This window comes from Lactuca serriola, chromosome 9 (genome assembly GCF_051521515.1).
Source record: "Lactuca serriola cultivar US96UC23 chromosome 9, Lser_US96UC23_V15, whole genome shotgun sequence".
NCBI classification, from domain to species: Eukaryota; Viridiplantae; Streptophyta; class Magnoliopsida; order Asterales; family Asteraceae; genus Lactuca; species Lactuca serriola.
In genome coordinates, this window is record NC_136416.1 from 178,001,339 (window position 1) to 178,027,085 (window position 25,747).

General features: G+C 40.5%; 1 pseudogene across 1 annotated transcript; it reads right to left on the reverse strand.

The window, feature by feature from the left end:
- Positions 1–15,163: 15,163 nt before the first annotated feature.
- Positions 15,164–16,682, reverse strand: LOC145076700 (protein DOG1-like 3; annotated as a pseudogene). Its single transcript, XR_013692761.1, has 2 exons — positions 15,917–16,682; positions 15,164–15,814 (listed from the first exon to the last, which is right to left on the reverse strand). The product of XR_013692761.1 is annotated as a protein DOG1-like 3 (transcript).
- Between the last annotated feature and the right edge of the window lie 9,065 nt (positions 16,683–25,747).

Below are 25,747 nucleotides of genomic sequence, written 5' to 3' on the forward strand. Positions count from 1 at the left end.
AGGAGGCTAATTTCGAAAATCATGGGGTTTTTCAAACCCTAGATTTTGAAATCTTGAGGCTTAAGTAAAGGATTTGAAACCCTTTCAAATTTTCGCAAATTAGGGTATAGAAACCCTAATCTCGAAATTTCTAGCCTCCTAGGGTTTATTGGCTATAAACCCTAATATGTCAAGTTCATACAATTGTATAATACTAATTGAAAACAAGTTAACCAAAGGCTCTGATACCACTGATGGGTTTTATACAAACAATCCTATGTGTACATGCAACCCTAGCATTGGATCTATGTTTTCACTATTAGATACACAACATTATGAACACATAATAAAACCCTAATCAGGATTGCTATTTTCGAAATTAACCAAGAAGGTTAGATTACATATCTCTTGTTGTTATATTGTAATAACAACTTAAATCTTCAAACCTAAAGTCTTGAAAGCAAGCACCACAAGTGTAGTGCCTCTAATGGCTCACAAACACCAAGAGCAAATGGAGAAGGTATAAAGAGAGAGGAGAGGTATAAGAATTCGTCTCTAGGACCTCTTGGGAAGGCATGCACGAATTATGAGCCAAAGGGGTGCTTATATATAGATGTAGAGATAGGGTTTCAGTCCTTATCCTTATCTAGTTGCTTGCCCACCAAGTAACCATAAGATAAGCCTTGAAAACCCTTATCCTTTATCCTTTGGACGATTTCAAGGATCCTTATCTCCTTGAATTCGTTCAACCCATATTTAGGATAACCATTACCATATTTTGTAACTATCACATAATTACAATTCAGCCCCTCTAGTTTAATTAATTACACTTGATCACAAAATTAATTCTTAATTATTTATTGACCAATATTAATTAAACAAATATGATTTCTCCTTTAATATATTATTCTTATAACATATTAATAAATTATAATAACCTCTTTCTCTATTATTTCTCCAGTCAAGTTGCTTTGGTGAAGGCAACCCAAAAGGACCATGCACCATCGGGTCAAGTACATACCAAAATAGTTATGGACTTAGACACTAATCCAACACATATGACTCGCCGAGTCACCCCTTGCGACTCGCTGCGTCCTATCAGATCTCAGGCGATACAAACTCTTTTGATCCATGCAATGCTTCCAAATTAAAGATCTAAGCTTCTGAGTCATGCTTTCCACGTAAAGTTGCAAACTTTACGTGCATGCAAGGCTTTAAGGCCCTAAAATAGCAAATCTAAGCTTGGAATGGATTCATACACTAGAGGGGAGGCACAAGCTAGGCACAACTGATAACTTTATGCATCTAAAGGCCAAAAGGAGTCCAGATCTGAAGTTACCACTTCAGATCTTGGCTTAAACACAAAAGCCCTTTCTTAGAATCCATGCACAAGAGGGTTTTAGGTGGAAATGAGCCAAGGAACAACTTATTACCTTCAGGAAGTGCTCCACATAAGTAGATCTTGAATCCCCATGAGTCCTTTGCTTCCTCTAGCTTGTTTCCTCAAGTGTTTTCTTCACCAAATCCTTCCTTCAAGCTTAAAATCACCAAGAAACACACTCACACTCGAATAAGGGTTTCTGGGAGGTAAAGAGCTGTAAAGGGGAGGCTAGGGGAGGCTAATGATCCTTTAAATAGGGTGCAAGGCCCCGAAATCTAGGGTTTCATCTGCCAGCATCTACTCGTCGAGTCCCATATTGGACTTAGCGAGTAGGTCATTAAACTTCTCGGACAAACCCGCTACTACTCGACGAGTAGGGAGGCCAACTCGCCGAGTAGGTTCTTAAAAATCCAAACCAAAATATCATTATTAATACATGAGGATCAGGGTGTTACACCTCTCCCCCACTTAAATTAGGCTTCGCCCTCGAAGCCTGCTGGTCCAAACAACTCTAGATAGAAACCTCTCATTTCATCATCCGATTCCCAGGTCCATTCGGAACCCTTTCGGTGCCGCCATTGCACCTTTACCAACTTCACTTCTTTATTACGGAGCTTCTTCGTCGTCCTGTCTAGGATCGCAACTGGTCTCTCGACATAATTCAGGCTCCCATCCAATTGAATGTCGTCCAAGGATATGACTGAAGACTCGTCGGCAACACGCTTCTGGACCTGAGACACATGAAGGTGTTGTGAATCCGACTAAGCTCCTTTGGGAGCTCTAAACGATATGCTACCTTGCCCACCCGGGCTATTATCCTGAACGGACCTATGAACCGAGGCCCCAATTTGCCCCTCTTGCGGAACCGGATAATCCCTTTCCAGGGTTACACCTTCAGTAAGACAAAGTCTCCTTCCTGAAATTCGAGGTCTGATCGCCGTCGGTCCTCATAACTCTTCTGACGACTCTGCGCGACTCGCATTCGGTCACACACCTGCTGAATCAGTCCAATGGTCTCGAGTACCACCTCCGTGCTCCCCAAAACTCGATGCCCAACCTCATCCCAGCACACTGGGGTCCTACACCTCCGTCCATATAACATCTCAAATGGTGCTCGGTCAATACTGGCATGATAATTGTTATTGTACGAAAACTCTGCCAATGGGAGGTACGTATCCCAACTCCCTCCGAAATCCAGCACACATGCCCGCAGCATATCCTCCAGTGTCTGGATCGTCCTCTCACTTTGGCCGTCGGTCTGGGGGTGATATGCCGTACTAAAATGCAGCTGGGTACCTAGTTCCTCGTGAAACTTCTTCCAAAACCTGGATGTAAACCGAACATCCCTATCCGAAACCACTGATACCGGCACTCCGTGCCTAGCCACTACCTCTCGAACATAAATGTCCACCAACTTCTCTGCAGATATACTCTCGAAGATTGGAATGAAGTGAGCACTCTTAGTCAGTCTATCCACGATCACCCATATGACATCTACTCCCCTCGCTGTCCATGGTAGCTTCGTGATGAACTCCATAGTGATCTCTTCCCACTTCCACATGGAAATGAGTAATGGCTGAACCTTACCATGAGGTCGCTGGTGCTCAGCCTTGACCTTCTGCAGGTTAAGCATTGATCCACATATCCAACGATCTCCCGCTTCATGCAGGGCCACCAATAGCTCAGCCTCAAATCCCTATACATTTTTGTTGCACCTGGGTGTATAGAAAATTTGGACTTATGCGCCTCCTCTAACAATCTCTGCCTCACTTCCCCTGACATCGGCACCCATACTCGGCCACACTACGTCAACAAGCCACGACTATCCTTAAAAAACAAAGGATACTGGCCCCAAATTCTTTCCAATTTCCAGTTCTCTTTCTTCACCCCCTCGACCTGAGCTCTCGAATCATGTCTATCAAGGGTGGACTTACCATCACCCTCATACAAATACCCCTGATCGGCGACCCCGTCGCCTTGCGACTTAATGCATCGGCCACCACATTGGCCTTCCCTGGATGGTATAAGATCTCGCAGTCATAGTCCTTTAGCACGTCCAACCATCTCCTATGTCGCATATTCAGGTTCTGCTGGTCCATCAAATACTTCAGACTCTTGTGATCGGTATACACAACGAATTTCACCCCATACAAATAGTGCCTCCATATCTTGAGGGCAAACACCACTGCCCCCAACTCCAGGTCATGCATGGGGTAATTTTCCTCGTGAGGCTTCAACTGCCTCAAGGCATATGCGATCACGTGCCCCTTCTGCATCAGTACCGCACCCAACCCTGAGATCGATGCATCACAATATACCACGAAATCGTCCAATCCCTCAGGCAGTACTAGGATCGGAGCTTCACATAACCTCTGCCTCAGGGTCTCAAAATCCTTCTGCTGATCCTCACCCAATCGAAAAGCCACATTCTTCTTGGTCAAACGGGTCAATGGCACAACAGTCTTGGAGAAATCTTGGATAAATCTCCGATAATAACCCGCTAAGCCCAAGAAGCTACGAATCTCCGAGGCATTCCTTGGTACTTCCCATCGCATAACAGTCTCCACCTTTGCTGGGTCAACCGAAATACCATCTTGATTGATGACATGACCCAAAAACTGCACTTCCCATAACCAAAAGTCACACTTGGAGAACTTCGCATACAACTTCTCCGTCCTCAAGGTCTCCAACACCTCTCTCAAATGCTGCTCGTGCTGCTCCCTGGTCTTGGAGTAGACTAGAATATCATCAATAAAAACGATCACCGACTGATCCAACATCGACTTGCACACCCGGTTCATGAGGTCCATGAACGCGGCCGGAGCATTGGTGAGCCCGAATGGCATCACCACAAACTCGTAATGACCATAACGAGTCCTGAAAGCTGTCTTTGGTATATCCTCATCCCGAATCCTCATCTGATGATACCCTGACCGAAGATCAATCTTAGAGAACCACGATGCTCCCTGAAGCTGATCAAATAGGTCGTTAATCCTAGGCAAAGGATAACGGTTCTTCACCGTCAGCTTATTCAGCTCCTTGTAATCGATGCACATCCTGTGCGACCCGTCCTTCTTTTTCACGAAAAGGATCGGAGCTCCCCATGGAGAACTACTCGGACGGATGAACCCTTGGTCTAGTAGCTCTTGAAGCTGGGTAGATAATTCCTGCATCTCGGGTGACGCCAACCGATATGGTGCTTTTGCTATCGGGGCAGCACCTGGTACCAGATCAATACAAAACTCCACCTGCCTTTCCGGTGGCACTCCGGGTAATTCTTCGGGAAAAACTTCCCGAAAGTCCCGCACCACTGGCACACTGTTGATATCCGTCACTGCCTCTACCCACGTATCTGAAACATAGGCCAAAAATCCCATGCAACCCTGCTGCAGAAACCTCCTCACCCTCGCCGCTGAACAGAGGGTCGGGCCCTGCGAGGTCCTCTCGCCATGGATAACCAGTTCTCCCCCCCTTGGGGTTCGAACCCGGACTAACTGCCGCTCACAATCGATCATGGCTCCATTGGCCCCCATCCAGTCCATCCCAATAATCACCTTCAATCTTCGCAATGGTATGGGAACCAAATCAACGCGAAACCTTTCACCATGCACTTTCAGGACACAATCCTGACACACCCTCGCAACACTCACGATGCGATCATCTGCAATCTCTACCTCGAGCGGGGTATCCAGAGTCCCCGGTACGTCTCAGAATTTCTTGCTAAGGGCAAGAGACACAAAGGATCGGGTAGCCCCCGAATCAAATAAGACATGGGCCGTCATACCATTGACCAGAAAGGTCCCTATACAAAGCAGAATAAGCATACATACAAACATTTAACGTAAAAGAGACAGAGGATAATGAAAACATACTAGCCACGACGTCTGGCGCGGCCCGAGCCTCCTCGGTAGTCAGCTGGAATGTGCGGCTCTTCACCGCTGGAGCTTCCGCCTTAGGGCGGCCATACGTAATCCTCATAGTGGCGGGCATGGGCGCTGCCACCGATCCTCCTCCTCCTCCTCCTCCTTGCAACCTCGGACAATCGGCCTTTTTATGGCCTTTCTGGTTGCAATGAAAGCATATCAAGCCCTTCTTGGGGCAATCCTTACTCAAGTGGCCCTGTTGGCCACAAGAGTAGCATCCTGACATCTCGACTGTCCGACAATCCCCACTATGAAATCTACCACACTTGGCACACTGGCCATGACCCTTTTGGCCCTTACTCGAAGAATCGAAGGTCTTAGGCTTCTTTGCCTGAGCCCTCGCTGCCTGCACCTGCTCAGTCTTCCGCTTCGTGCGGGACTCCAACTCCATCTCCCTCTCACGGGCCTTATCAACCATCTCATTCAGGGTTTTGCACCCTGTAAAGCTCACAAATTCCCGAATGTCCTCTCTCAGCATAGAGTGATATCGGGTCCTCCTCATGTCCTCATCTGTCGCATACTGAGGGATCAACAAAGCTCGCTCTCGAAACTTGGTGGTGATCTCTGCCACAGTCTCAGTAGTCTGCTGTAAATCATGAAACTCCCTCACCATCCGTTGCACCTCAGTAGGTGGTGCAAAATACTGATCGAAATGTCGCACAAACTCAGCCCACGACATGTCAGCCACACCGGCTGCTCCTACCTGACTAGTAATCTCGCCCCACCAATCTCGGGCCCTGTCCCTCAGCATACAGGAAGCAAATCCAACCTTTGCCTCCTCCGGGCAAGAACTTGTGCGCTGGGCATTCTCAATGTCCGCCACCCAGTGTCTGCTTACAATGGGGTCCCTGACCCCAGAAAACTCCGGAGCTCCGCATGCCTTGAACTCCCTAAACGAGGGGGTTCGAGCTCCACCCTGGCCCGCATAAATATTGGCCCTGAATGCTCTAAGTCTCTCCTCCATGATCTCCATCATGCCCTCCTTGACTATCCCAAATATGACTGGGGTAGCGTCAAGGATACCCCTCGTAACCTCGGCCACAATCAACTCACGCAGCCTCTCATCGATACCATCAGTAGGGCCGCCTGACCCCGCCCCGGATCCCGATCCCGATCCTGATCCCCCTGCTCCAAACCGCGTAACCACCATGCTAGACTGTCATTTCACAAAACATAATGATTAGGATACCCATAACGAGGTTACTTCCATACTGTTTCCCTTTGGAGTTTCCCAGATAGAACATGGGTTTGGGTACGGGTCCTGTGCTTCCAGTAGTACGGGCCTAATACTACCTCCACACCTACTCGTAACTTTCCCCGCTGTTTTACCTGGTACCTCCAAATCTATCCCCACATAAACCATGACTCACAACTCTTGCATGAATCAAACCCGGACACCCTATGGTTGTCCTACTCATAACAATCAAACCAATCACTACAGGTTGCTTTTAGGCATGCAAATTATACACAGAAAGGATCAAATAGGCCAAATCAATCATTATGAGGCTATCGGATCCTAACCATATATAATTTTAAAACATACACTTAGCAATTCCATATAATCGACGAGGCTCGCTATCATATAACATGGCTATTCAACTTGGGAAACTACTTACTTGGCTAGGCTAATCACGCGCGTTGCACTCTCCTCTTTTGGCTTAAAAATCAGTTTTAAGTTACTTTTGAAAACATTTTACCACTTCCTTAGTTTGAGTCCCGACACACCCGAGAATGTGTCCGAATCCCTCAAACCAAGGCTCTAATACCAACTTGTAACGACCCAATTTTACCAAGAAATTTTTCATTTTTAATTAATCAAATAAATCCCAGAATCCATAGATTTCCAAACCATTTGTTTTCCCAATTCACAATTATTACAATTTCATTGTACTTTTTGAAAACATCAGAGAGTCCCAACACACAAAAAGAGAGGTAGAGTACACGCCACATCATCACACCTTGCCTTTTCCCTTAGGCTCTGAAGTACCTGAAACAATCAACAACCTGTAAGCGAAATGCTTAGTGAGTTTCCTAGAGCATACCACACACACACAAACCACATATCACATATCCTGTTAGCTATAAAAGCTACACACATATCACGTAAGCCATGCATACATGAAATCTGAGAGAATGCCATGGGCTACCCCACATGGTCTTTTCCTAGGACTGCCATGGGCTCCCCCACATGACCTTACATCCAATGCCATGGGCTACCCCACATGGTCTTCACCTAGGACTACCATGGGCTACCCCACATGGTCTTACATCCAATGCCACGGGCTTCCCCCGGGGTCTTCATACAAAACATGCAATCACATAACAAAGCACAAAATGTCTATCACATATATCATAATCACATACTGGGCCGGCCTTGGTGCCTTAGACCCATAGGTATGGTGAGAAGACTCACCTGTCACGAATGCTGAACTGACACTTTGCGACCAAATATACCCCACGAGCTGCTCCACTCAACTGCCTAAAAAGTGACACACAATATCTAGTCATTTCCCCAAAGTCAATCCTGGTCAACTACAACCAAGATCAAGTCAACCGTCCATGTTGAGCCTAACTCGCCGAGTACAACTAGTGACTCGCCGAGTTTCCCAGAATAACGTTTACTCGCCGAGTCATCGAGGTGACTCGTCGAGTTCACACGGTCTTGATTGATAATCTAAGGTCCTTCGTCGAGTTTCCTTGCTTGCCACTCGACACGTCTACGAACATCCAATAGCTGGGGGAATCTTACTCGACTCGTCGAGTTGTTCCTTCAACTCATTGAGTTCTATGAAATCTTCATCCGGCTCGCGGAGTTGTGCATCCAACTCGTCGAGTCTAAGACAATATTCATCGGGCTCGCCGATTCGTTCATCCAACTCGTCGAGTCCATGCCGGCCTTCATATGTCTCGCTGAGTCACTCTCTGCGACTCGCCGAGTCCTATCAGATCTCAGGCCATACAGACTCTTTTAAGCTATGCAATGCTTCCAAATTACAGATCTCAGGCCATACAGACTCTTTTAAGTGCTCTTCTTTTTCTTCTTCTTATTCACAAGCCACCAATAAACTCTCTTTCATGCTCAGAACTCATGAAATCACTCTAGGGTTTTGATTTCAGGGTAGTGGGAGATGGAGGCTGGTCTAAAATGTCCAAAAGATGATATAATGATGCTTAAATAGGGTGAAAACCCTAAAAATTTGGGTTTTCATATGGCTGGAGTACGCTCCACTTACTCCCAATACGGCCAATGTACTCCATGGAGGTCTACGATCCTTTCTGCCTTGTACCCCCAACGCACTCCCTTGTACGCCCTGCGTACAAGGCTTAGCCTTTTAAACCGCCAACTTCTGGAGGCCATAACTTCTTCGTTCTGAGTCCGATTTTGACAATCCTTATATCCACGAAAAGGTAACAATATGCTCTATATTTCATTCAACTCATCTTTTCCTTAAAACTTCCCGAACTAAAATCCAAAACTCATAAAAATCCCGAATCGACACTTTACCAATATACCCCTTGGTTGTAAAACGCAAACTGAACTCCGGGATCATCCAAATTACATTACTCGCACCCAAATGCGTCTAAATCCCTCTTTCCAATGGCCCTAAGCCTTACAATAACCGATCTTCGGGCCACAGCCCCAAATTAGGAAACAATTCGGAATAGGACGTTACATAGGTGGAACCAATCAAAAACATAATCACAAGAGTCTTTTTCTACCATCATAACCGAAAACATCCTTTTGACCTTGAACCCTTCAACTGATGCCATTGGCATATAGATTCCTTAATCCATAACTTGCTGAAATAAAGATCTTGCATATATACACTAACGCTTCCCAACGCGAGTCTTAATCAAAATCCAACTCGGTATATAACTCATAACTTGAGATCCCAGGATTTACACTTGCATTTCACCTGAAATCTTCTGATTCACGGAAACCATTCACTAAACCGGGATAAAATAATCCCCAAAACACCGCTGAGACAGCCAGTCTTGCACCTAGTCCAGCTACCAGGTTCTTGAGATTCCAACTGATAAGGCTACCCTAGCCTATGCATCACTCTCTGCTACTCACTGACCATATAGTCATCTCACTAAAATCATGATCCAATTCATTGACCCAACCGGTCCCTACCAGGTCTCACCTGCACTGCCATAATTATACGGACCTCACCCACGGGTCTCTCCCAGTCTAACCAACGAACATGCCATGTGATATCAACCCATCGAGAGCTACACAGTCCCAACCTCGCCTCAGACCATATTGGTCCTCCTACCATAGTAGAGAGATGCTCTTTTACAATACTGTTTGCCTTGCCCAAGGCACGAGCTAAAATGTTTTCTACTCTTGTACATTTGAAATTGGTAAGATGTGATGTTTTGGATAAAACAAAGACCAACTAAGGCCAATTGTGTGAAGTGTTTATCTTGATAAGAATCCGTACTAACTCTTGAATATTTGTTGTCAAGTAATGGTATTTGACAAAGAGAAACTTATATGTCAAGAGGTCAGTGGGAGTCTTAAAGATCCTGAAAGAGTTTCGAGAACTAATCAAGAATAAAACCTGTAGTACTAACACACGAATTGAGGTTTGTAACCTATCGTGCTGACATAATTCTTGTTTCCGTGCCTATTCCGGTAAAATTGACTATGTATGCGAGTTCTACGAGTTCTCAATTGTGTGCATAACAACTTGGAAGCAATGGTAGGCCCTTGTGCTGCCAGGTGGCAAGAAATTAAGATTGAACAAGTTTAGTCCATATGAGTTTGAATTTGTAACCAACCTTATCTTGTGATTATGGTTTTGACAAACTCACATGGATAGGAACACATACACCATAAAATCTAAGTGTCATAAGGTTTCTCTTCGATTCATGAAAATGATGGCGAGGAAACGCTTTCACCAAGAAGATTTTAAGGAGATAGCAATTGTGATGTTTGCATTCTCAAATTCGATCATGATTACAACATCCCTCTTCATGGTTTGAATTGTGAGAATGGCAAAAGGTCTAAACATTATGATTATGGCATCCCTCTTCATAATTGTTTAGACACACATGTGAGCTATCTAAGGAAAAGTGTATGATTTTGAGAAGATTAGATAAAGTTTAATCGAAGCATCTTGTATCAGAAATCTAAACTTTGGTAATGAAAGTCAATGAAGCATCGATTTCTAGAAGTCCAGCTGATTTCTGAGTACGTGTCAGAGCTAGTGGGAGCATAAGTGTTATGCTGGTAAGATAATAATTATTATGCTAGTGAGAGCATAATTAATTATGGTAAATATTGCAAGTTAGCAATGTTAATTATAGAAAACAAAAGTTTCAATTCGTGAAGTTGCAGGGGTTGAAAAAGTTGTTTTGCTATAATTAAGGGAGATGAAATTATACTTCATTTCAAATCTAAAAGCTTAGATTGTGAGATTTTAATCAAATTTAGTCATGATTACATTATTTGCGTTCTAAAATTCGATTATGATTATGACATCCCTTCTCATAATTCGAATTATGAGAACATGGCAAATTATAAGAAATATTGTAGCAAAAGACTGGTCAAGTATCATGTCTTTATGTGAGACATCATGAATCGTGTCTTGTATGCTTTAGATATAGGATCAATTGCATGTGCTATAGTACTTTTCCGTTCTAAATTTTCCAAATGCCTAGGGCATTAAGAGGAAAAAAGGAAGAGAACCGGATATGACTGAAATGATTAAGAAATTGTCGAGGAAAATCCGAGGTTTACCTAAGATTGGTTTCTCATGGATAGTTGGAAGTATGGTGTAAAATTTTGGAGAGGGACCATATTGACATATTCTGAAAAGAGGCAACTCTTGTTCAGAAGTAAGAGTCAAAATGGGAATATAGAAATGGTTCCATAGGAGGAAGTTATTCTTCAAAATCCATGTAAGATTAGAAAAACTTAATGCAAGAAGGACGTTCAAAGGAATGTACTTTGAATGTGAGACTTCGTTTCCTTGGAATTGATCTACATTGGAATACTTTGTAATGTCTGTTGCCAAGTCTTTGTGACTTTTGTGCATAGTCATTACAAGAGGACCAATGCATATGAATTTAAAATCTAACAGATTACAGTAAATGGCAAGAATTTGGTATTCTTACATTTACGATAAGGACTTAGGATTATGAAATGAGCATCATTGGAATCATGTTCAATTAGTCTATCTCACAAAGTAAGGGTCATAGACAAACATAATGTGCATACTTGGAGTATGGCATAACTATTGTTTGGACAAACATAGTGTGTATGCTTGGAGCATGGCATGCCTATTGTTTCAGTTCAAGTATAAAGTTGATTATTTGAAACATTATGCAATGAATAATCTGTAATCAATATGATGATTAAATAAAAGGTGTTTTATTTATATTCATCTGTTCTGAGACCATATTGGATTCGATTATTCTTATGTTTCACTTTGCATGTTTTGAATTCCCGAATAACTAAGTTATTCAAACCATCCACAATCGATCATACTTTGGAAGTAGGTATTGAGGCAAGACTGTCATGAATGGGTCTGTAGTTTATCTGGGACAATGTGGCTGCAGTGTTCATGAGTGCTCCTAGAATGAGATTCGAGTATTGGATTCAACCCACGCTCATTTGAATCACTTCATGGATTTTATCACGAATGATCATGAGACATTAATATTTTATATTCTTCAAATGGAGACGTGTGAGTTGTAGTTGCGAGTTGGTTATACATTGACATATGTAAATGTAACCAATAACTTGGTTGTTATAAAACATATCGTTGTGTGTGATTTGATGAGTAAGTACAAGCGAGCATTTGGGTTGAATTTTATCCATTCCTTTTACCCTTGGAGGGATAAAAGCGATATCTGTGGGCCCCTCGATGATTTAGTGATGACACCCCTAGGTGCTTGGCCAAGCCTGGACTGATTTGATTTGTTCAATTAGTCAGTCGTCATAAATCGGAAATTAGGAAACAACAAATGGACAGAGAGAATGAGTATAATCCATGTCTCAGTCCATATGATATCTAGAATGGAGGAATATATGATCCCTTATCTAATGGAAACGTCATTTGACTAGGTCAAAGTTTGACATCGGCTTTAAGAGCTACGATTGCTAGTCGGGATCTTGGAGTCATACTTGAATATTAATAGTTTTAGACTTATCCAAGTGGGAGACTGTTGGATTAGATGTCTAAGCCCATAACTATTATTGGTATGTACTCGACCCGAGAGTATCATGATCCGTTTGGGTTGCATGGCATCGGAACAATTGGATAGACAAGTGAGAAATGGTTATTTATGATTTATATTAATATATTATAAGTTCTAATATATTAATATGAAATCATATTATTTAATTAGTATTGATCAAGAATTAATTTGGAATTTAATTTTCTGATCAAAAGAGACTAGTTAAATATATGGGGATTGATTATGTAAATCATTCATTCTTATATATGTGAGCTTGTGATCCGTTGTCCTTCATGTTCGGTTTAACCCATGTGGTAACCCATGAATACTCCATGGAGTTTAAAACCCATGGATCATGAAGGAAATGGAAAGTCCTGCACATTAGGGTTTACATGGTGTAACCCTAATGAGCCATACTGTATAAAGGATCCCATGGTTCATGAAATGGCAATAGTGGATACACATAGTAAGGGCAAGGGCCGATTTCATAGGGAGAACCAAAGTAACCTTCTTCTCAAGTTATTCCATTTGTTGGTGGTGTTGTGTGATTCCATTTGAGGCTTCCACACTATTGGGGCTAAGCTCTTAAAGGTTCAAGACTTCAATCTCCATCAAAAGGTATGTCATCTAACTAGACTTTTGTAGTATAGTTGCTCCATAATATGCTAGTTAGGATGACGCTTTGGAATTTTGTATATTTACATGTATAATAGTGAAAAAAATAGATCCAAGGCACATAGGGTTGCATGCACACCATAGGAGTGTTAGAATGCTCAAAACCCATTAGAGTTGCCTTTAGATCCTTTAGATTTAGCAACAAAGCAATGTACCTGCATTTGGAACACTTTTTGCTTCCTTAAGAACTTCCTTCTCATGAGATTTGAGAATCCCAACCAGTTTTGCAAAAGAATAGTCCTTAAACTATTCATGAGATTTCATAGTTGAAACAATATGTTTCCATTCAGACCTCATGCCATTTAGAAAAGTGAGCTTCTATTTAATTACTTCCCTTTTCAACATGTGCTTCATCATTCTACTCAGCAAATGGTTAAAACGAGAAACAGTTTGTTCAACGGATTCGTCTGATTCTTGTTCAAATGAACCAAATTAAGATAAAAGACTAGTTTTTGTTGAATGAAGTAGATCATCATCATTAGAATATAATTCTTCAGTCTATTCCAAATTTGATGAGCAGTCTCACAAGAAATAACCAAATGGAAGGTATTTGGAGGAAGAGAAAACCTCAGAATTCTGAATGCCTTTAGGTTGCATAACAACAATTCTTTTTCTTTAGAAACAATAACCTTTTCTTGAACCAGTTCATCAAATCTCTTTTGATATTAAACTATTTCTTGAGTTTTTTCAACTTTATATGGTCCTTCTTCAATTGCACGCCGGATGCTTGAGCCATGAGTTTCAATGCCAAAAACATAGTCTTCAAAATGAAGTGCCCAGACTTCATAGTCTTCTCGAAAGAGAATTGGAATTTGGTTTGTATAACCAATAGCACCATGAAGGTTGAATGAAATCGAGTGAGAATCTTCTTTAGACATTTTCGAACAAATAGAAAGAGATAAGAATCAGATCTGTAAGCTAAAAGCAAGTTTCAAACCAAAAAAATCAAACGATTTGCACTAAGAATTAATTTTGACCAAAATGCAATGAAAGAGTGCAAAATGCGGAATCGATTGAAAAATTGATAGAAAAATAAAATAAGAACACGAAGAACTTGTAACAATTTTGGATTTGAAAACAGCTTACAAAACGTCTCGCTCTGATACCACATGATAGAATTGTAGGAAAGGTAGATTCTAAAATGAAAATTTCATATGAAGATGTAAAAGATTTGGAAGAACACAAAGATATAAATAAGATCTTTTTGCATTAAAGGATCGAGAGAACAATTCTTTACAAGACTTGTGCAGAACTATTCTATGTGAAAAACTCTGTCCTCTCTACTAACTAATGCTCCTATATATAGACGTTAGGGGAGCACTAGAAAGGAATCCTAAGTCGACAGTTCAGAACTGCAAACCTAAGATTAAATAAGATTCAGAAATCGAAATTACAAGAGCTCAATTCAGAATCTAAGAAAAGACACTAAAGATTATAGACGCATACAAGTAGACACAATCTAATTCCGAATCCCAACAGATTGAATTATAAAACATAAAACGAAGAAATTAATAATTGGTGAAATCAAGATATTTTATAATTATATAACTAAGGCTGAACGGTGTGGTGCTGACGGCACCACATTCCACATAAGTTTATGATGACATTTTTGCTATTTTTACCACTTTCAATAGAGGTTAGAGTATGATGCTGACAAAAGAGAGTAGAATAAAAAGGAGAGACGATGGTGATATTTGAATGGTAAATGAGGAGAGGGGCATTGGCAGAATTGCGTTGAAAATTACCGATGGCAAAAAATTTGGTTGAGGAGCGGTGTTTACCGCATAAACATACCGACAGTAAACTAGTTAGAACACCATTAAGCCTAATAACATTAGGGCATGTTCTAAAATCGAGACCTCAACCGAATTCAAGGTTATAGAGCTTTGGTATGAGAAAGACATTGCAGTCCATAAAGTCACATGATTAAAAAGCAATAACAATATTTAACTTAGGGTTAGAAGGGGCTGTGGCCCCTTTATTTTTTTTGGTTAACTATTAAATTTTATATCTATTTGGCTTCAAAATATCAACCTCCGTACTCATATTGGATAGACCATAAGTAGCCATAACAACACGTTGGAAAACAAAGAAATCGAAATATCAAAGAAACTTGATATTTATTACACAGCCGCTACTGTTAAGGAAATTAAACAAAAAAAATGAAAACTAACTAACGTTTAACACATACACACACAATTGATTATTCAAACCAACTTCTCTTACCAACATCACATGGCTGTGGGAAAAGTGCGCCATCGTAGGCGCCAAAAGAACACAAAGAAACAAACGACAAACGATAATTAGTTGCCATTCACGGCTCCAGTGGTGGTGGTAAAGGCGGTGGGTCACCGGAGGATGATGGATTATTACTACCAAGTAGGTGAGTAATCCCCATTCTTGTATCCCTTGTCGAGCTCCACTCGTGTAAAGAAAGGTGTAGTTTCTTCGCCGCCACCAGAAACTCCACCGCCTGCAATGGTGTAAAAATCTCTAAAATACCCTTCAGTGTACTCATCCTCAGCTTATCTGCTTCCATCAAAACATTATACATATCAAGGGCATGTGTGTCCATCGCTATGTCCACCACCCCACCCTCGCTTGACTCCCCAACCCCCCTACACCCACTTGCCAGCAACATCAATGGCTCGTCCGCTATCCTTTCCTGATACAACACATGTGAAATTCACTACCTGCAATCTGTAACATTTATAAAAAGATTTGTAGGTTTGTTCCCACATATGTTTTATTGAATTCTACAGTATGCCTGTAAGGTTGCCATATATGACGACAGCTTATCTTCCTCTTTAACCGTTTTGGCATGAAGTTCATCTATTCTTTTGAGCTGCAAGCTTGATATTTCTCCGATGTTTCCATGTCGAACTCCTTCAAGAAACTCCTTCAAGTGTGTATTTACGTGGGACCCACATAGCGCATACACGAGCCGGATCATCAAAGTAGGTCTGCAACCACCGATCCAAAGAAACGAGTTCACAAAAGTGCTCCCTCAGCTTGGAGCCAAAAAGGATGGCCCATCATGTTTGGCTAGTTGCGCTCGAGAGTTGTTGTAGTTCTCGAAGTGGGTGAGCATTTTTTTGGTTATGAGTTGGAGGTAGTCGACGTCGGTTGGGTAGTTGGTGAGTGTTTGGAGTAATTCGTCCAGATCGAGCTGTTGTTGAGCCACCCAGTTCTGATAACAGCATTGGAACTGTTGCTGTTTTATTTGTTTGGCCATGGTTTTTTTTGTAAGGGGTGACTCTTGACTCCACACACACACACTGCGTAGGTTATGAAGATGAAATGGATATATATACAGGGGGAAAAGGGGCAGCAAAAGTAGGAGAAGAAGCTAAAGAGGAACGTCCAAATGAGCAGAGATTTCTTGGAATGACTACTGCTCCCATGTAACAGACAAAGTGTAAGTTTTCTCATGTTCCATTTTGCAAGTGGCAGATTTGTAGAGTTTGGTTTATTATACCACTACACAGGATAGAAGACATTCCATTGCTTGGAAGTGTCTTTTGATTTGAGATTTGAGGCTAATCACTACCTCCATACAAAGTTTCACACATGGAGACAAAAGATGCCCCTCCTTATTAGAGACGGATTTTTGGATGAATTCCCGGATAGATAGCGACGAGAATTTCATTTCCTATGTAAACAATCAAATATTATATTTGATTTATTAAAATACCATTAATTGACCCCCGCGTTGTCGATGATTTTTATGTGTTTTTGTTGCGTATTAAGAAAGTTGAAGATGGAAAATCATATTATATATACAGATCAGACACAAGAGATAAAGTTTAGAAAATAAATGGGTAAAAACGAGACGAATTATACAACGTTGTCGAATTAAAGTTGCACTTTATGCATTAACATACTTATATATTAAGATATATTAAGCATTCACAACTTAACTATTAGCTACTACTCTCCATCGATCTCGCACGTTGCAGTGAGTTTTTACCTTTTTCTGTTGTGTATTAGGAAAGTAGAGGATGAACACAAAAGTTAAAAAAAAATGAATGGTAAAAGTGATATTTTACATAGTTGAAAATAGAAGGGTCAACATGATATTTTAAAAAGTAAAGGATAAAAATATCATTTTACAAAATAAAAGGTTGTAAGTGACGGATTGTATAAAATTGGAGATTAAAGTTGCACTTTAAGCGGTAAAATACTTATTCGTTGTACCTTATTAGAAGTACTTTTCAGATACAATACATCTCCTTACAAAATAGAATGGTAGCAAGTGACGGATTATATATGGTTTCAACAAACTTCTAAAATATCATATTTACTACAACAATTATTTAAAATATTTATAATTTTTTTTAATCAATTGTATCTATTTAAAATCATTTCATTATTACCAAAAAAAATCATATAGCTAATGTGGGATTAGCCCACTTGTTATAGATGGAAGCCTCTTAGATCGGAGGTCCCGACTTCAAACATGGGCATAGGAGATTTAACTAACTCGGTGAATCTAACCTTTACCTACTAACCATCTGTTAAAAAAAAATCATATTGACCCTAATACATTTTCAAGTGGAGTTAGAACCCTAATGACCCCATTGATCACCATTTGTAGGATTACTCCCAACTACACTCTTAAACTCTCGCCTCCACTCTGTCGCCAACACTTCCTTCCATCGCCGATACTTAACTTCGTCAACGCTACACCATTACCAGGCTTACCCACAAATCACTCATTTAGTTTGAAGTCGGGAACCCATAAATGCATATGGTGCATGAACATCAAACTATAACATCCCAAAAAACAGTGATAAAATTTGTCGTTTTAAAAAGTATTAATTCCATACATCCGATGTCTCAAAGTCAACCACAATATAAAATATCAAAATCATCAGAGTACAAGGAATCATAAGTGCGGAAACATTAAGGGGATGATGTGCCATCGCATTGGGCCATTCCCTTTCATATCGAAAGTACCTGAAACCATAAACATAAACTGTAAGCACAAAGCTTAGTGAGTTCCCCAAAGTACCACATATCATACAAATCAGTGGGCCCATTCTTAGGTTTCTTTCAATCCAGACATACAATCATGGTCCCAACCCTGGGGCATGGCACTGGGGTTTATTTGAACCCAAACATAAAGTTATGGGCCTAGCCCTGGAGTTTATATCAACCCATTCATACAAACATGCAAGAGTCACATAGCATCCTACATAAACCAATCCATTAGGTCGACATTGGTCCCTTCGACCCATAAGTACAGTGAGAAGACTCACCTTAATCTAATAATAAACAAATCACAAACTCGATTTGCCGATACGATGGTTCCTTACATGAAACATATCCAAGAATATCCTTAACTAGCCATTAAGGTAAACATCCATAATCGAGGATCCAAATCAACTTTTTTCTTTCTAGGGTAAAATACCATTTTAACTATCCAATACTAGACCCAAATAAACATGCCCTTAAGTTCAAAAATGACCAAAATTGCCTTTTGGGGTTACGCTATGCGTACCCTTACCTCTACGCCATGTTTAGAAGCTTTACATAAAATCGTGAATGCAAACAGCTACACGTTGTGTACCCAGATTTACGCAGGGCATACTCAACCAGTTACCAAACTCAATTTTAAGCTCTTAATTCTTGAAGAACTAACACCCAGCCATCAGATCTATGACATCCCCAATTTCTCGGCCAGAAAAGACCAGTTTGTTTATGCTTTATTTTATAAAATCAGAGTGACCGTTTAAAGAAAACGGTTGCGGAATTTGTTCCCAAAACAAGATATGATAATAACTTATCAAAACATTTCTCAAAGAGAATGTATTTTCATTTAATAATAAAACCTCGGGATGTCATGTTCAATACAGACCAAAAGCATAAACAGAACAAAATAGACCTTACAACAGTTATTTATAACTACTGATCTATAATTCAAAATCTCTCGTCAAGTCCACCAACTTATACTCTTGTGCCATTACCTGTAATGCAAAGAAAACTGAGTGGGTCAGGCTTGGGAGCTTGGTGAGCATATAGGGTTTTCAACCCATAATAAATAATTAATTTAATTTCATCAACCAATAATAACCCAATTACCCATTCCCGTTATTCTCACTTTACATCCCTAGGATAACTAACACAAGGGACATAGTCTAAAAATATTTCATCGGGGCGACAACACATGCTTCGGGGGTTCCTCAGCAATATAAGTCAAATAAGGCATCCATGAGGGGGATGGAATACAACGAATGAACACCCAAGTTCATTAACACCTACAGGTTATGAGCCTGCTAGCGTTCCACTGGACTGTCCAGAAAAGTCCGTGGTCGTCATCTAAATTTTGCCTGATGATTGGATTACAATGACATTGAGGCCTCTCATCCTTTTATCACAAGACAACTATCTACCCATGTTCTACCCAACATTTTATTAGATAAAATATACATTTTTGTACATAGTTTAAAACCTGTATAGTATGTTCATTCAAAACACATTCCAGATAAAAGATGAGACACATGCACATACCACGTATTTCATAGAGAATAAATCATATCCATGAGATAGAAGAAAGTGAATATACATTCACACATATAACAACAAAATATACACATAACACGTATTTCGTATAAAATACTTCATAATTATGTGTTAGAAGAAAGTAACTACACACTCACATAACACATATACTTAGTACATTCAAACAATACTTGTATTAAAATCGTGTTTATGAAAGGGACTATACACTCACTTGATCAGAAGATGATTAGACAGCACTACGGTTTGTAGAAGTAGTATTCTTCGGTAGATCTGGAAGATCTTCACAAAAACCGGGCTCCTCGCGGGCAGAGCTTCGGCTCGGAAACTCTTTTCTTCTCGGGATCTTCAGGCTTCAGGATATTCTTGCACGCAAATCGAAGTAAAACGAGAGAGTGAGGAGAGAAAATAGCAACCCTAAACGGCTGGCCCTTCAAATCTATTTATAGGGCAAATTTGGCCCTTGCCACGTCGTGGCACCCTTTTTCCACATCGTGGGCTTGGTCGTCACTGCATACGTCATCGCAAGTTGCGTATGGGGGACTCCCGGAGGTGTCAGAAGACTTGCCACGTCATGGCACTGCTTGCCACGTCGTGGTCTCTGACACAGCTTTGGGTTCACGCCCCGAACTTCAGAAATTCATAACTTTCGCATACGAACTCCGTTTTCGACGTTCTTTATATCGACGCGAAGGTGAGATTATGCTCTACAACTCTCATTTAGATTCCATTGGCTAATTTTGACTTTATTTTTAATATATTATAAATATATTACTTGTATATTATTTTTAGTAGGCCGGGACAGGAAAACTCCGTTCGAAATTCATAACTCCTTCATCTGAACTCCGTTTTCGTCTGTCTTTTTATCGTTGGAATACTATTGATGAGATCTTCAATTATCATTTAGAAAGTTTTGGCTAAATATCACTCGACCTCAATCTCGAGTTTCGGGCTGCATACTGCTAATGCTGAAACTTCGAAAAATCATAACTTCCTCATCCGAAGTCAGATTTAGACGTTCTTTTTATGCACGCTCTCGGTTTAACGTATTCTACGACTTTTATTTAGATCACTAAGGCCAAATATTGCTTTAATGTAAATTCATTATTTACATCGCGCTGTGTCGTGCCGGTTCTTTCGCGAAACTTCGACAGGTCATAACTTCTTCGTTATAACTCGGATTTCGGCGCTCTTTATATGTATGAAATCCTTGTAACATATAATAAAACTTAGTTAGGATTAATCCTTCTAAATAATCTTCCATCAAAAAGTCATTTTTTGATGCTTATCGTCTCTAAATTGACTAGCCCGGATCTACGGGCGTTACAGTTATCTCCCCCTTAGGATGATTACGTCCCAGAATCATCAACGAAACATGATTCGTATACTGACTCCATACGTTATCTCTCCATCCTAAGTAATAACTGTAAGTTCTATATTTCCTCGAAAGAGTATCTAACTCTTGGACTTCTCGATAGCAGGTAGTGCTCAATCCTACATCTGCTCTTCGTATTATGTTGTACTTTCAATTGTAACCTTCGAGTTACAAAATAAATCCTTATTGTGACTCCTTCTTCTTCTTAGGATAAGTACTTTCCTTTATCTATTGTAACAGACCGATGGGTCATGTTCTAATGACCTCTCATCATATGATGCAACGCTTAGAATCAAGTCTCTTAGAGTCAAATTACAGAATGGATTATACCTTCCTTCATATTCTAATGTGATATAATCACATTTTAGCATGTGGCATTTCTAGCTACTAACTTCTTTAACAACGAGTGCGATGCTATCGATCGCATTGATTTCAATCTTCTGACTTAAGTCAGATGCTACATCAAACTCGGTTCTTAGAATCACGTAACAAACTCATTGCAGTCGGACTCAATTTGTCATGACCGCTAGGGTCAGAATAACAACCCTCTTACTAGTCATTACCGAAACAATGGTAATGACATACATGAATAAAACGGAATCAATTAATAGTTTCTTGGTAACCTTGCGACTTTCCCTGATCCAAGTGTGAGTCATGTGCTTCCAGTAGTATAGATGTCTACTACTATTCACACGTACTCATACTCGTCCCAAGTATTGTCTCGCATTCCCCAAGTCCTAAAATCATAAAGCAATTTAACACATACTAATGTGTCCAATTAATCATAAAAATTCTCCTAGACTCTACTAGGACTTCTTCCATGCGTATCTTCAATCATTAATTCTACTTTAACTCGGTTGGTGATGGAAATTCGAGATGACGGGATAACTTCAAGAATTACACCAATCGTTCCATCATCTTGCCAATCACAGGTGTACTTCAGACGTATCGTACTCCTCTTAACGTTCCGTTATTTTATCAGACATATTCTGAAGGCAAGATACCACTCTTACGATATCCTTCGATAGGTGTCATTCAACACATCAGATAACAAAACCAGGGTTTATATTAATTCTTGAAACTATTACACAAAAGTTCAAGTTCACTCTATACTATGCCCCTAATAGGCTACACTTCCTGATACTAGCTATACCTTGATACGAAGTTGTGACATCCCCAAAATCTCGGCCAGAAAAGACGGATTTTTCATTTATGCTTTTAAAATAATTTCAGAGTAAATCCTTTTGATTTGAAAGAGTTGCGGAATTTGTTCCCAAAAACAAAACGTGATAAAACAATGTTTACCAAAGCATTTCATAAAAGAAATGTATTTTCATTATATAATCAAAACTCGGGATGTCATGTTCCGATACAGACCATAAAGCATAAACGATAACATTACAAGTCATTCAATAAATATATACATATACAGACTTGTAAACAAAACAACTTGATGGTTCATCCATCTTATGCCCTTGCGCCACTTCCTGTAATACAAATAAAACTGAGTGGGTCAGGCTTGGGAGCCTGGTGAGCATATAGGGTTTTCAACCCACAATAAATAATCATACTTAATTCCACCAACCGACAATAACCCAATTACCCATTTCCGTTATTCTCACTTTACATACCTAAGACAGCTGACATAAGGGACCTAGTCTAAGAATATTTCATCGGGTCGACAACACATGCTTCGGCGGTTCCTCAACAATATAAGTCAAATAAGGCAACCATGAGGGGGATGGAGTACAGCGAATGAACACCCAAGTTCATTAACACCTACAGGTGGTGAACCTGCTAGTGTTCCACATGACTGTCTAGAATAGTTTGTGGTCGTGATCTAAACTCTGCTAGATGACTGAATCAAAACAACAACGAGGCCTCTGATCTGTTTATTACACACCAACTATCCACCCATGTTCTACCCAACATATTAGTAGATAAAAATATACATTTTTATACATAGTTTAAAAACCTGTATAGCATGCTTTAATCAATACATATTCCACATAACAGATGAGGCACACACACATAACACGTATTTCATAGAGAATAAATCATATCTATGAGATAGAAGAAAGTGAATACACATTCACACACATAACCACAATATTATACACATAACACGTATTTCGTATAAAATACTTCATAATTATGCGTTAGAAGAAAGTAACTACACACTCACTTGATCAGAGATGATCGGACAGCACTACGGCTTGCAGAAGTAGTAATCCTCAGTAGATCTGGAAGATCTCTACAAAAATCGAACTTCTCGCGGGCAGAGCTTCGGCTCGGGAATCGCACTTCTCGGGATCCCGGGAGCGTGAAACTTCCTTCTTAATTTGGATATGAGATCCGGGGTGTCGGGATGGCTTCGGGGGTTTACGCGCAAAGCTTCGGCACAAAAAGGAGAAGAAATGAGCAAAAATACCCGGAACCCTCGCATCCTATTTATAGGAGGCTGAGGCCTCGTAGTACGCTAGGCGTATTGCCTTACGCGGGGCGTAGGCCTCCGAATGCGTCACTGCATGCGTCATCCGAAGAACTCGAGTGCGAGGTGCATCATGCTTCGTGGTACGCTGGGCGTACTTCGGATCAGATCGGTGACTCCTTCGGATATACATCCGAATTAAAGATTAAATTTAAATACAAATTATTTAATAAACTTCGGAAATTCATATCATCTTCATACGAACTCCGTTTTCGACGTTCTTTATATCCACGCATAGGTGAGACTACGCTCTACAATTTTCGTTTAGACTCCGTCGGCCAATTTTGAGTTTATTTTTTATTAATTATTTTTAGTAGGCCGGGATAGAAAAACTTTGTTATAAATTCATAACTTCTTCGTTTGACGTCCGTTCTCGCCTAACTTTTCATCGCTTCGATACCAACAACGAGATCTTCGATTCTCGTTTAGATTGATTCGACTAAAAACCGCTCGATCTCAAAGCGAGTATTTCGGGCTGCATACCGCTAAGTCGAAACTTCAGAAAATCATAACTTCCTCATACGAAGTCAGATTTGGGCGTTCTTTATATATTCGGAAACCTTGTTTCAACTACTACAACATTATCCAAAGATATCAAGTTTATTTTAAACTTAAATTTTGACGCTCATTTTATTCTTAATTAATCAAATCACATAATTAAGAAATTAAGCACCAAACACATAATACTCAAATAATATACTTCTATTATTTCAAAACGGGTTACAAAGGTTAACCTAGACTATTACATCAACGAAAATGCCTAGCCTGGAAACGCGGGCGTTACAATTCTCTCCCCATTAGGATGATTCCGTCCCCGGAATCACACATCAACAAACAAATGCGGATAGCGACTCAACATGTCACTCTCCGTTTCCCAGGTGAGATTTGGCCCATTCGAATGTTTCCAACGAAAAAGCACTGATTCGACCATCTTGCGTCGAAGCTTCTTAGTCTTTCGGTCAACAATTGCCTCTGGTTCTTCAATTAACCTCTTGTTTTCATCAATTCTCAATTCATAAATTGGAATTATCTCGGGAACTTCTCCCGTGAACTTCCTCAAATAACACACATGAAAAGTGTTGTGAATTCCATTCAGTTCCTCTGGTAGTTCAAGCTTGTAAGATTGGTTCCTAATCCTCTGAAGAACTTTATACGGTCCAATAAACCTTGGACTCAACTTTCCCCTTTTACCAAATCTTATAAGTCCCTTCCACGGCGAGACTTTAAGCTAAACCGAATCTCCAATTTCAAAAGTCATCGGTCTTTGCTTTTTGTCAGCATAGCTCTTTTGACGATCCTAAGCTGCTAACATTCTTTCCCTAATTATTTTCAACTTTTCAGCAGTTTGATGAACCATCTCCGGTCCCATAAACTGCTTTTCCCTAGCCTCAAGCCAAGAAGATGGCGTAGGACACTTCTGTCCATACAAAGCTTGATAAGGTGCCATCTTAATGCTCGAGTGGAAACTATTATTGTAGGAAAATTCTACTAAAGGTAAGTGTTCATCCCAGTTACCTAGGAATTCCAGGGTACATGCTCTCAACATATCTTCAAGTGTTTGTATTGTTCTTTCACTCTGGTCATCAGTCTACAGATGGTAAGCTGTACTTAAACACAACTTGGTACCCAATTCCTCTTGTAGAATTTTCCAAAACCTTGAGGTGAAACGACTATCACGATCCGACACAATCATTAGCGGAACACCGTGAAGCCTCACAATTTCCTTCACGTAAGAATTTGCAAGCTTCTCCATAGACCATTTCTCTTTGGCTGCTATGAAATGCGCACTCTTAGTGAATCGATCAACGACCACCCAAATCATGTCGTGACCATTCTTTGTTCTGGGGAGTTTAGTGACAAAATCCATATCAATGTCTTCCCACTTACCCATAGGCACAGGCAATGGTTCTAAACTCCCGTACGGTTTCTGATGTTGTGTCTTTACTCTCGCACAAGTCACACACTCAGCCACATACTTTGCAACATCAAGCCTCATCGTCGGCCACCAGTAGTAGGGTTTTAGGTCCCTATACATTTTAGTGCTACCGGGATGAATCGAGTACATGGTTTTGTGAGCTTCTTCCATCAGAAGATCTCTGACTCCTCCTGTCTTAGGTATCCAAATCCGATCTTGGAACACCTTCAGTCCATGACTGTTTACACCGAACACCAACGTTTTGCCCAAACGTTCCTCCTTTCGGTCATTCTTC